Source organism: Trichosurus vulpecula, chromosome 8, assembly GCF_011100635.1.
Source record: "Trichosurus vulpecula isolate mTriVul1 chromosome 8, mTriVul1.pri, whole genome shotgun sequence".
Classification (NCBI taxonomy): domain Eukaryota; kingdom Metazoa; phylum Chordata; class Mammalia; order Diprotodontia; family Phalangeridae; genus Trichosurus; species Trichosurus vulpecula.
In genome coordinates, this window is record NC_050580.1 from 41,415,980 (window position 1) to 41,427,579 (window position 11,600).

Below are 11,600 nucleotides of genomic sequence, written 5' to 3' on the forward strand. Positions count from 1 at the left end.
AAAAAAATGTAAGGTCTGTGATGGCAGACGTTGTTTCATTTGTCTTTTTATGCCCAGTGCCTGGTACTGTGGCTGGCATATAAATGGGCACCTGAGAAATGCTTGCTGATGAATAACTGATTTATTTGTGCCTATGATTCCATATCCAATCTCTCCAATATTCTTTTCAGTTTAGCATGCAACCAATGCTTCAATTTGACCAAAGTAGGATCAGACAAAGATATACTTGCTGTGATATGTTGGACTATTCCCTCCTCCCTTAGTTCTTGGTTTCATTCCTCAACATTTTCAAGTAAAAAGATGGGGTGCCATTTATACCAAACAATAGGAAAATTATAGAATTACCACAGACTGTGTTGTTGGTGTTGTTCAGTTGTTTTCAGTCATGTCTGACTCTCTGTGACTCCATTTTGGGATTTCTTGGCAAAGGTTCTAGAGAGCTTTGCCATTTCTTTCTCCAGCTCATTTTACAGATGAGGAAATTGAGGCACACAGGGTTAAGTGATTTGCCCAGGGTCACACAGCTAGTAAGTGTCTGTGTTAGATGTTATATAAAGAGAAAAACAGCAGGACCCTGGAGGATATTTATATTCATTTGATATCTCATTGCATGATCTCATAGATTACAAGAGTATAGAACCAAAAATGCTTGTGATGTTACTTAGAACTCTATCCAATGTGCTGATAACCACTGAAATGTTTGTGTCACTCTCTAGACAATCACTGTCTTGTGCTTTTCTGTAGCTATCACTACAATCGGGAAAGTAGCGCAGTTAAGCTTTGGGGGTAGGATGGTAACTGATGGTGTCAGTGGCACTGATGAGGGCTGCAGCTTTTCTTCCCCCCTAAAGATGTCTACAACCCACACTGGAAAGGTCAGAAGAATGAGAATTACTTGGTGTTGTTGGTTGTATTGTAAGGCCACCACCACCACCCCACCACCCCGGCTTAGTGCGCAGTGCCCCCTTACTGCAGAAAACCTCCAATCCCAGACATGCCCTGATTGAGGGAGTGACTCTCCCTCTAACAGGTAGGTCTAAAGATGAAGCCAGGTCCAGCTACACAGTAAACAAAAAGCAGGTGCCCCACCCATTTAGTAGAGAAAAAGCAAATGTCTTGTACCAAAAGCAAGTCCTGGTATCTTCACCTTAGGTAATCTGAGCATGTATCAAAGCACCATTAGACTATGATAACCAATTGTACTGTGGTTATATAATTGATTTGTCTGGACTTGAAGTCAGAAGTCCTGAGTTCAAATCTTATCTCAGACACTTTCTTAGCTGTGTAATCATGAAGAAATCACTCAGTCTTCCAGAGCTAGTTTCCCCAGCTGTAAAAGGAGAATGAATTAATAAGAACTGATTGAACTGGCATAAGATCTTTGTCCTCTTAGCTCCTTTCCCTTCATAGTTTCAATTCAGTCTGAGGCACTAAACAATTATTAAGCACTTACTCTTTATAGCCAGTATATGCTTCTGTGCAAAGGAACAAGGTTAGATACAAGATTAAAATAAGACAAGTTTCCTGCCCTCCTAAAGCTTACACACTAATTGTCAGTCATTAACATTTTATTAAGCACCTACTATGTGCCAGGTACTGTGTTAACCCAAGAGGTTGTTACACAGAAAGTACTTTGGAAAACCTTAAAAAGCTATAGAAATATGAGGTGTTATTCTGAGCTTCATGTTTTAGGAGGGAAATTTAAAAGATAGAGCACATCCACAGGCAGACAACCATGGTGATGAGAAGACTAAAAACCAAACAGTATGAGTTTTAATTAAAGGAGCTGAGACCATTTAGTCTGGAGAAGAGAAGACCAGAAACCATGCAGTATGAGTTTCAGTTAAAGAAGCTGACAGTATTTGGTCCGGAGAAGAGATGACTTAGGTGAGGATATGACTGCTGTGTTTGCGCAATTGAAAGAAAAGTGATCGTGTCACAAAGGGACCATTTTTTTTCATTTGGCCCCAGCAGGGAAAATTAGGAGCAAGGAACTGGAGAGAATTGAGGAACAGATATCCACTTGATGCCAGTAACTAGTTCTTTAATAGTTAAGGCTGTCCAAAATTGGAATAGGATGCCTTGAGAAGGGCTCCAACTAACTAAACATCTTTAATTAAAGAATGGATAACCATTGGGGAGGGGGTGGCAGTGTAGAAGAGATTCCCGGGTAGATATGCAAAAAGTGGATGGCCATTTGGGGGCAGGGGGATGATATTTTAGAAGAGATTCTTGTATAGACACAGGTTGGAATAGACGTAATTTATTTACACATTTAAAAACATTCTTCTCAATACAGACCCATAGGTTTCACCAGACTGCTGAAGAAGTCTCTGACATTAAAGAATGTAAAGAGTCCTGAGCTAGGTGGTGTTTGAGTTCCCTTAGGCAGGCCTGCACAGTGTGTGCCGGTGGGTGCTTGCAGCATGCCAAAGGATTTCCTTTACGCACAAAGGATGACTTCCTTTACACTTTTTCCTGGGCCACTCAGAATCCTTTGGCATGCTGCAGGTTATGCAGGCCTTTTCTAAGGTGAAATGGGAAAGTTTGATAATCATTCAACAAAGACACTATTTCTCTTTTGATGGTAATTCCAAAGTGGAGACAAGGCAACATTCCAGTGATGGTTGCTTTAACCTAATATTCAAGTAATAAATGCACTGCTATTATATTATATATATGTCTAACAGCACAGGCAGGGGAGCATGATTGTATGAGCCCTATACCAATGGTGCTGCTCTAGAATTAGCACTCCCGGTAGTCATTATCCACTTCAGCGTTGGTTAAAAAAAGTCTCTCTGACCTTATAAGTTCTTTCCACATCCTACCATTATGGTAGGGAGGAAAAATGGTAGTTATGGTAAGGGAAGGTCCCACACCCCCAATCTTTGTAGAGACTCCTCTGATTTCCTTAGACCAAACCCTCCACTCCCTTCCCATGCCCATCACCAATTATTGGTTTTTGTTGAAATAACACAAGAGCATGAATTACACTCACAAAAACCAAGGAGGCCTTCCTCGGAGAGGGCTTCCCTAAGGATCTGCTACTCTTAATATTAAAAACAGCAAGGCATTCACTGGTCTCTAAAGGCAGCCCAGTTTGATTTCCCTAGTCATTTCATATTCACATCAACCCCCTCTATTTAATGACCACCATTATTCTTTACAAGAAAGGTGCCAATGACTCTAGGTGCTACCTCTAATGAAATATTCCATAGAATTAATACCACCCTGACAAATTAATTTTTTGAGTCTTTTGAGACCAGATGATGTGCTGACCCTTGGGGAGACCAATTTAGCTGATTCCTTTGGTTTCTTTACAGGGCAAACTTGCATCCTAGGGTTTCCCTTTGGAATTAAGAGCTTGCTTTATTTTCCTCCCCGCTTAACTTTAGTCAGAACCAGGCTCAATACATGGAGATTTTTTTTTTCTTTTTAAAGACTAAAGGGGGAGGGTAATCAGATGAAGGGAAAAGGAAAAGGAGGAATGCAATAAAGGGAAGAGGGAGTCTCTGATGATCAAGACGATACCTAATACTATAATGTTGTTTGTTTGGTCCTCAGTCACAAATATCCCATTTTTATAAGCTCCTTTTTGCCCTGAAGTTAGGTGGAACAGTAGGTGAAGGACTAGGCTTGGAGTCAGGAAGACCTAACTTCAAGTTTAAATTTGACCTGAGACACTTACTAACTGTGTGGCCTTGGTCAAGTCACAACCTCTGTTTGCCTCAGTTTCTTCAACAGTAAAGCGAGGATAAAAATAGTACCTGTCTTACAAGGTTATTGTGAAGATCAAATGCTTAGCACAGTCCCTGGCATGTCATAGGCACTATCTAAATGCTTATCCCCTTCTCTCCTTTTTCACCAGCTCACACATAGTAAGCACTTAATAAATTCATTTGGATTGATTGATTTAACATACAATTCTTTATATCTCTTTTCTTTTGGAGCTCCAATTCAATTTGAAATGTCAAACAATTATTAAGCACTAACTGTGTGTGGTCAGTAAGTCAACAAACATTTATGCTTATATGCACAGCATTTGGCTAGGAGCAAGAGTAAATATCAGATAAAAGTAAGATAAGTTCCTTGCTGGCCTGAAACTTAACGTCCAGTAATCAATCAGCCAGTCAATGAGCATTTTGGTAAGCGCCTACTATGTGGCAGGTACTATGGTAAACACTGGCAATACAAAGAAAACAATGCCGACCCCTGACATCAAAGATCTAGCTCCTACTCTAATGGGACAGTAAACAGATATATTATTGGTGTTGCTATTCAGTCATTTTCAGTGAAGTCTTACACTTTATGACCCCATTGGGGGTTTTCTGATACTGAAGAGGTTTGCCATTTCTTTCTCCAGCTTGTTTTACAAATGAGGAAATTGAGGTAAAGAGGGTTAAGTGACTTGCCCAGGATCTGTGTGTCTAGTAAGTGTCTAAAGCTAGATTTGAACTCAGGAAGATGAGTCTTACTGACTCCAGGCCTGGTGCTCTGTACACTATGGTGCCACCTAGCTGCTCAAACAAATATGTACAAACAAGCTATACAGGAAATGAGGAAAAATAGGAAATAATCTAAAGAAGTAAAACATGAGAGTTAAGAGGGGTTGGGAAAAGCTCCCTGTAGAATGCAGGGCTTTGGCTGGGGCTTGAAAGAAGCTGGGGAGATTGAGAGCTAGAGATGAGAAGGGATTGCATTCCAGACAGAGGGGACAGTCAAAAACTGTGCAAAGTTGAGAGACGGAGTGTCTTCTTCTAGGAGGCCAGTATGACATGGACAGATGTAAGGCGTAAGAAGATTGCAAAGGTAGGGGCTGGGGGACAGGAGAGGTTATGAAGGGCTTTATGTGCCAAGTAGATGGTTTCATGTTTGATCTGGGAGGTGATAAGGAGTCACTGAAGTTTATCAAATCAGGATGGGGTGTGGACTGGACATGAGTTTTAGGAAAATCACTTTAGCAGCTGAATAGAGGATGGATTAGAATGGGGAGAGACTTGAGTCAGGAAGCAGAAAATGATATGAATACAGTCTACTGTAACAACAAAATAATAGTAGTAGTAGCTGGCATTTGTATAATGTTTTAAGGTTTGCAAAATATTATACATGTGTTATCTTTTCAGTCCCCATAACAACCATGTGTTGCTGCTGTGTTTTTTTTTTAATTTCCACTTTACAAACTGAGGTTTGTTTAAAAAAAAGGTTAATTGCCTTGCCAAGAATCGCGTTCCTGTTTGGTGTCTGAGGCAGGATTTGAACTCAGATTTTCCTTTCTCCCAAAATGGTACTTTACTCACTATGCCAACCCGCTGCCACATAATATAGAATATTATATTTTTGGAGGGGGGGAAGGCAGGGCAGTTGGGGTTAAGTGACTTGCCCAAGGTAATACGGCTAATGAGAGTGTCTATTGTCTAAGGCCAGATTTGAACTGAGGTCCTCGTGACTTCAGGGCTGGTGCTCTATTCACTGTGCCACCTCGCTGCCCCTAGAATATTATTTTTTAAAATATATTAGAGAGTATAAGACAAAGTACTTGTCAAGGTTTGAGGGGAAAGTTTGTTACAGCGGAATCAAAAAGAGACTTCAGAGAGTTGACGGGATTTGAGATGAGATTTAAAAGATATATTGCCACGCAGTAAGGTGAACAAAGCAACGGAAATGGGGAAGGTTAATAGGAGGAACCTTCCTAACTGCCTAGACAGAGTGGAGAGATACATTCCAGGATGGGCAGGGGGAGGCAGGGAGAAAAGGCATCACTTCCACTGAGGCATAAGTCTCCAGTGTAAAGGGAGAATTTGGTGACTCTAAGGTGATGATGCTCAAAACAGCTTTCATTTGACTTTTTGTCTATGATTGTATCGGTTCCCTTTATGTTTATGCTGTGTGCAGTTTATATATGCTTGTTGTCTGCCCCCACTGGATTGTAAGCTCTCAGAGAGAAAAGATTGCTTCATTCCTTGTACTTGTATCCCCAGCACTTAACACAATGCCTGTCATATAATAAACATTTCGCAAATACTTGGTGATTGATTGGTTGAAGATTATAAATAGGACAGAATTCTCTTCAGGGAATTTCTAGTCTGACCCAAACCAGGGAAAATGAAATCTCCTTGACAAACATGACAACTGGTCACCAGTCCTCCATCTGAATGCTCCCAGTGCTAGGGAATTCACAATCTTCCATGGTATCCCTTTCCTCTTGTAAATAGTGTTAATTATTGGAATGATTGTTATCTTACATCAGACTAAATTTACTGTTTAATGACTTTCATCTGGTTCTCCTTGTTCTGCCCTCTAGTGCCATTTTTAAATGCTACCGTATATAGCATGGCAGCTTGGTGGTGCAGTGGATAGAGCACTGAGTCTGGGGTCAAGAAGACCTGAGTCCAAATCAGACCTTGGACACTTACTAGCTGTCTGACCGTTGGCAACTCTCTTCATCCTGTTTGACTCAGTTTCCTCATCTTTAAAATAAACTGGAGAAGGAAATGGCAAACCACTCCAGTATCTCTGCTAAGAATATCCCAGATGGAATTGGCCATGACCAAAACAAATGAACAGCAACAAATACATAGTACAGCAATCATTGCAAAAAGAGTTGAGATAAAGGATAGAACAAAGTGAGCTTGTACTAACAGGAAAGAAACTAGGTCATTGGATTTCGAGCTAGAAGGAACCTTAGAGATGATCTAACCCAACCCAATCCCCTAATCTTACAGGGAGGGAAATGGAGACTCAGAGCAATAAAGTGACAAAGAATGAAAGGTTCCCAGATTTAGAGCTGCATGGAAATTCAGAGGGTACTTAGGACAACGCTCTCTTTTTCAGATGAGAAAACAAGGTGATTTTCCCAAAGTCATACAAAAAGTACGTAGCAAAGTCAGAATTCTAACCCAGATCCTCTGACTCCAAATTCCACCCTATTTTCCACTTGCATGAGGACACCCAACTTGTCAGTAGCAGAACTTAGTTTTGACCCTACATATTCCAATTCCTGGTCCAAAGCATGTTCCAGGGCACCTTGCAATCTTTGCATAAGCATCAGAGGAAGCACTTGGGCACTTTCAATTTGCTTTGCAAACTGCCTCAGTAGAAGCCCTAATGGTCAGTGTCTTCCCAATCCCTTTCACAAAGCAGATCTGAAAAAAGATTCCTAGTTGAGGTGATCCCTTGCCTTCCTGCTTCCCTCTACCCATCCTGAATTATGTCTTTCCAGCCTTCCTCTATCTATCCAACCAGAACCAGCTTTCTTATGATGGAGTACATTGAGAGGGTTCTTGAAAAGAGATGAAGAGGGGATGGCTCACTTATTGGTAATTACACCCGGAAGGATATGAAAAAAATTGTGCTAGAGGAGAAAGATTCCTGAATTCAGAGATGGGGGACTGCTGGCTGACTCCCCAGCTGTGTGGCCCTGGGCAAAGTCCTTTTCTGCTCTAAGCCTCAGTTTCCTTATCTGTAAGGGGTATAACAATACTTGCCCTCCCTACTGAGGAAGCCAGTCACCAGGATCAAATAAAGTGATCCATGAAAAGGGCTTTGTAAATCTTAAAGCGTCATCAAAATGTCAGCAGTTATTATTTCTTAGCATGTGTGCAGGGATCTACGGAAGGCTTCTGTGCTGTTGTTTGAAGTTAAATGATCTCTGCAGCTTCTGCCTGAATGTCAAGGGCTATTGAATGCCTGGGATTAGTGGGGAGCTGTTTTGCACTTGACTCTGGGTACTTAGGAAAAAATGGGCCACTTTTAAATCCTTCCTTTGAATTGAAGCAAGTGTTAAAGTAGCTAAAGTCGAACACAGAGGTTCATACAGCTAAAAAAATTTGGAGCTGGAAGACCTGGGTTCAAATGCTAACACTGGCATTTTCTATGTGATCTTGGGTAGATCAATATCCTCCCTCTAATCACTCTGTGAACTAAGAGGGTTGGATCAGGTGCCCTCTGAGGTTCATTCCAGCTCTAAAGCATATTAACCCATGGACTTGGCCTCCACCACAATCTGCTGGACCATACCAGATACAAACACTTGTGGACAAAACTCCCACACCCCAATTTCCTCATCACCTCTTAAATCTTCTCAAAAGGACATCAGGCTTTGGGGTAGCACGGTGAGATGGGAGATAAGATGCTGAACTTAAAATCGGGAAGACTTAGGTTCAAATCTTGCCTCAGTTACTTATTTGTGAGCCTAGGAAAATCACTTAACCTCAACCTCCGTTTTTTCATCAGTAAAATGAAAGTTGGAATAACTGCAGCACTTGTCTTCCAGAATTGCTTTGAGGATCAGATGAGGTAATGTATGTAAAGTGCTTAGTAGACCTTAAAATACTCTAAGTTTGCTCCCAATTAGTAAGAATAATGAATCTTAGGAAGTAGTCACATATATTTGAAGTAATAATTATATAAATTATATCTTTACATATAATTATATAAATAATTACAATGATCATCAGTTCTAGTCCACCGGAAGTATGCAGCATCAATTCAAATAATGTGACCCCCTTCAGGGGAAACATTATTCTCACTAATTGGGACTTGGGGGTATAATTAAATTTGGCTACTACCATTTGTGATGTATCTACTATATGTAAGGCACTTGGGAATACAGAGGCAAAAATGAAATGGCTCCTGCCTTCCAGGACCTTCTATTCTACCATAGAGAACAAATAAAACTAAATTTAAATGTCAGTTACTATTACTGAGGTTATTGTTGTCGTTGTCACCTTCTGACCACCATGATCCACCACAGGAGCCAGAGGCCTGTGCTCTGATCCAAGGACATGTCCACTTAATGCCTTCAAATTCTCCATTTAGAAATGATAATGTGCGTCTGAGTTCCAGGAAAGGCCCAAATGAATCACAACTGCATAATGTTTCCAGTTTGTTGGATATCAATGGGCACATTAGCTAGAAAATCAATTATATCCATGAAAGGGTTGGCTAAGTTTAAACATGGCCAGAGTCCTCAGTGTATCCACTTGTCCCTTTGTCCTGGATGACACCCTCGAACCTCTCCTGGCCATTGTTATCAGAAAATGAATTGGTTCCATGCAGGGCCTTGAAATGGAGAACCTCAAAGAGTTGAACTCTCAAAATATGCATTTTATCCTGAATGAACCTGACATTGTTGTGTGTTTCTTTTAATTTGTAAATTAATATAATTAGGAACAAAATCTTAGCTGAAGTGTAGGATTACATTTATTTGGCATTGATGTCTAGCATCTAAAAAGCATTGTTAATCGTGTACGCACTGTTAATTATCTCAACATGTTTAATTACTGTTTTCTTAAATAACTACTAGGCCATATGTAAATGATCTTAGACGCATTAACATTTCATTTTGTGAAAAAGTAAAACACACAACAGATTGTGTGATAGATTAGACAGAACGTAATCTCTAGCATTCAATTTAGAGTTGGCATGGAGTTCAAAAAACAGCTCCTAACTAACAAACTCTCCCAACCATGTGTACAATTAAAGATGTTTGGGTCGGCCATATTGCTCCAGGACATTACAACCCAGATGATTCCTGTATCCAAGACTGTTCACAAAAGAAAAATGAGAAAGACTACCTCCAAATAAAGCGTTCTTTTTAGGAGGAGAAAAGCCCTTTTTGTTTCAACTTCCTAACTGGGATTTTGGCTGGAGCTGTCATATCTTCTTTTGTATGCTTACAGTATTTCTCCTTTGGGTTCTCAAGAAGGTTATGTGGCAGAAAGCTCTGGAGAAGGAAAGAAAAAAAGATTTGAGCTGAATAAGAAAGAAAAGAAAATTATGAAAGATTTGGATGGATTTGGTATTTGGGAAAAGATTGCAGTTTGAACTTGGGGAGTGAGTATTTGGGAGAATTTCAGGAAAAGTTGACATAGAGGTTGTGAAAGACAGAAGGAGAGAGGGGGAAGATGTGAGGAGAACTCTAGTGACATGAGGAAGAGGTAGATAGAGTGTAAAGCAAGGCAAGTAAGAAAATCTAAGTGAAACAAAATCTTAAGACAAAATAAGAGATTAGTGAGGGATGGAAAAAGAAGTTGAGTTTGACTACTAGGTGCTTAAGGGCTTCTAAAGAGTTGTCTGGGTGTTGATAATACGCTCAGAGGTGAGCTGAAATCACCCATAAGTAATCTGAAAGATAAAGACTAAAGATCTTACTCAGCATGAAGAACAGAAAAATTTTGCAGTGGCTAATACTCAGTAAGAAACATTTCTGCCATGGACACATCTGCGGCGATGGCTATATTCCCAGTTAGTCTCATCGACAACCTATTAGCAACAATGTGTAATCCCCTCTCATTCCCCCCCCCAAAAAAAAGACAAGGTGAACATAAAGAAATAAAAAGATCTGAAGAGGCAGAAGGGGTCCTGAACTGAATTAGAAAGGTGGAAAAAATAGGAAAGATTACATTACACAGGGGAAGAAAGGAAGAAAGAACATCACTGAAACTTTGAGGTTAAGATAAAAAGATTTAAATTCCTTTTGAAGAGGGGCAAACTGTGTGCTCTGAAAAGGATGCAACTGTTTGTCCTTCCAGGAATGCTGAATTAGATCCATGGATCCTATCAAGTAAGAGAGAATCCAATAATGATTAATAAATCAATCAACAAACATTTGTTAAGTACCTACTACATGTCAGCCACTCTTGGGATACTAAAAGAGGTGAAAGACAATCCCTGCCCTCGGGAAGCTTACAGTCTAATAGAGAAGGCAGCACCAAAATAAATTCCTGCAAAGCAAGGTATATGCAGGATAAAAGGAAATAATTGAAAGAGGGAAACCACAAGAATTAAGATGTGTCAAGGAAAGCTTCCAAAAGTGGGATTTTACTTGGGACTTAGACAAAGCCAGGGAGGTCAGTAGTCAGAAGCAGAGGAGAGAGCATTCCTGGGATAAAGGAGAGTCAAAGGAATGCTCAGACTTGAGAGATGGAGTATCTTGATTGTGAAATATCCAGAAGGTCAGTGTCACTGGATCCAAAAGTACTTGTTCAAGAGTAAAGTATAAAATGATTGGAAATATATGCAGGAACTAGGCTATGAAAGTCTGACAGGAAAATTTCTGCAAGGGGTACTGAGGCAGCTATTTTTTTAACCTTATAGCAAAAATAGAGAGGTCTATTGCCTTCCCAAGTCAAACATCTAAAACAATATCATGTTTCCCAAGACTTATGAAAACAATGAGCTATTATTATGTATTTCTGGGGACTCCTGTGGGCACACATGAAACTTCTAGGAGGAAAGCAGAAAGCGGTGATAAAGGGGAAGAGGTATTGGTCAAGAAATTGGACACCTTAGGGACATGGGTATTTTCCCCAGTGCTGTGATTGAAACCAATGGATACAGGAAGGGAGTGTCTGGGTACAAGGGTGGTATCTGAGAATGAAGTTTGGAATCAAAATGACAGGCCCCTAGTCTGGTATGGAGTATGCCCTTAAAGCTCTGCTTAAAGCATATATTTGTCTGGAGCTTTGCAAATCTAGTAAGGAGGTATTAAAACTGAAAGAGACAGAGAAAGGACAACTGTCAGTACATATCCACCACATAAAGAGCAGTTATAGTAGTAAAAATTACATTAGTAGGAATTAAATTTCAAAATTTCAGAA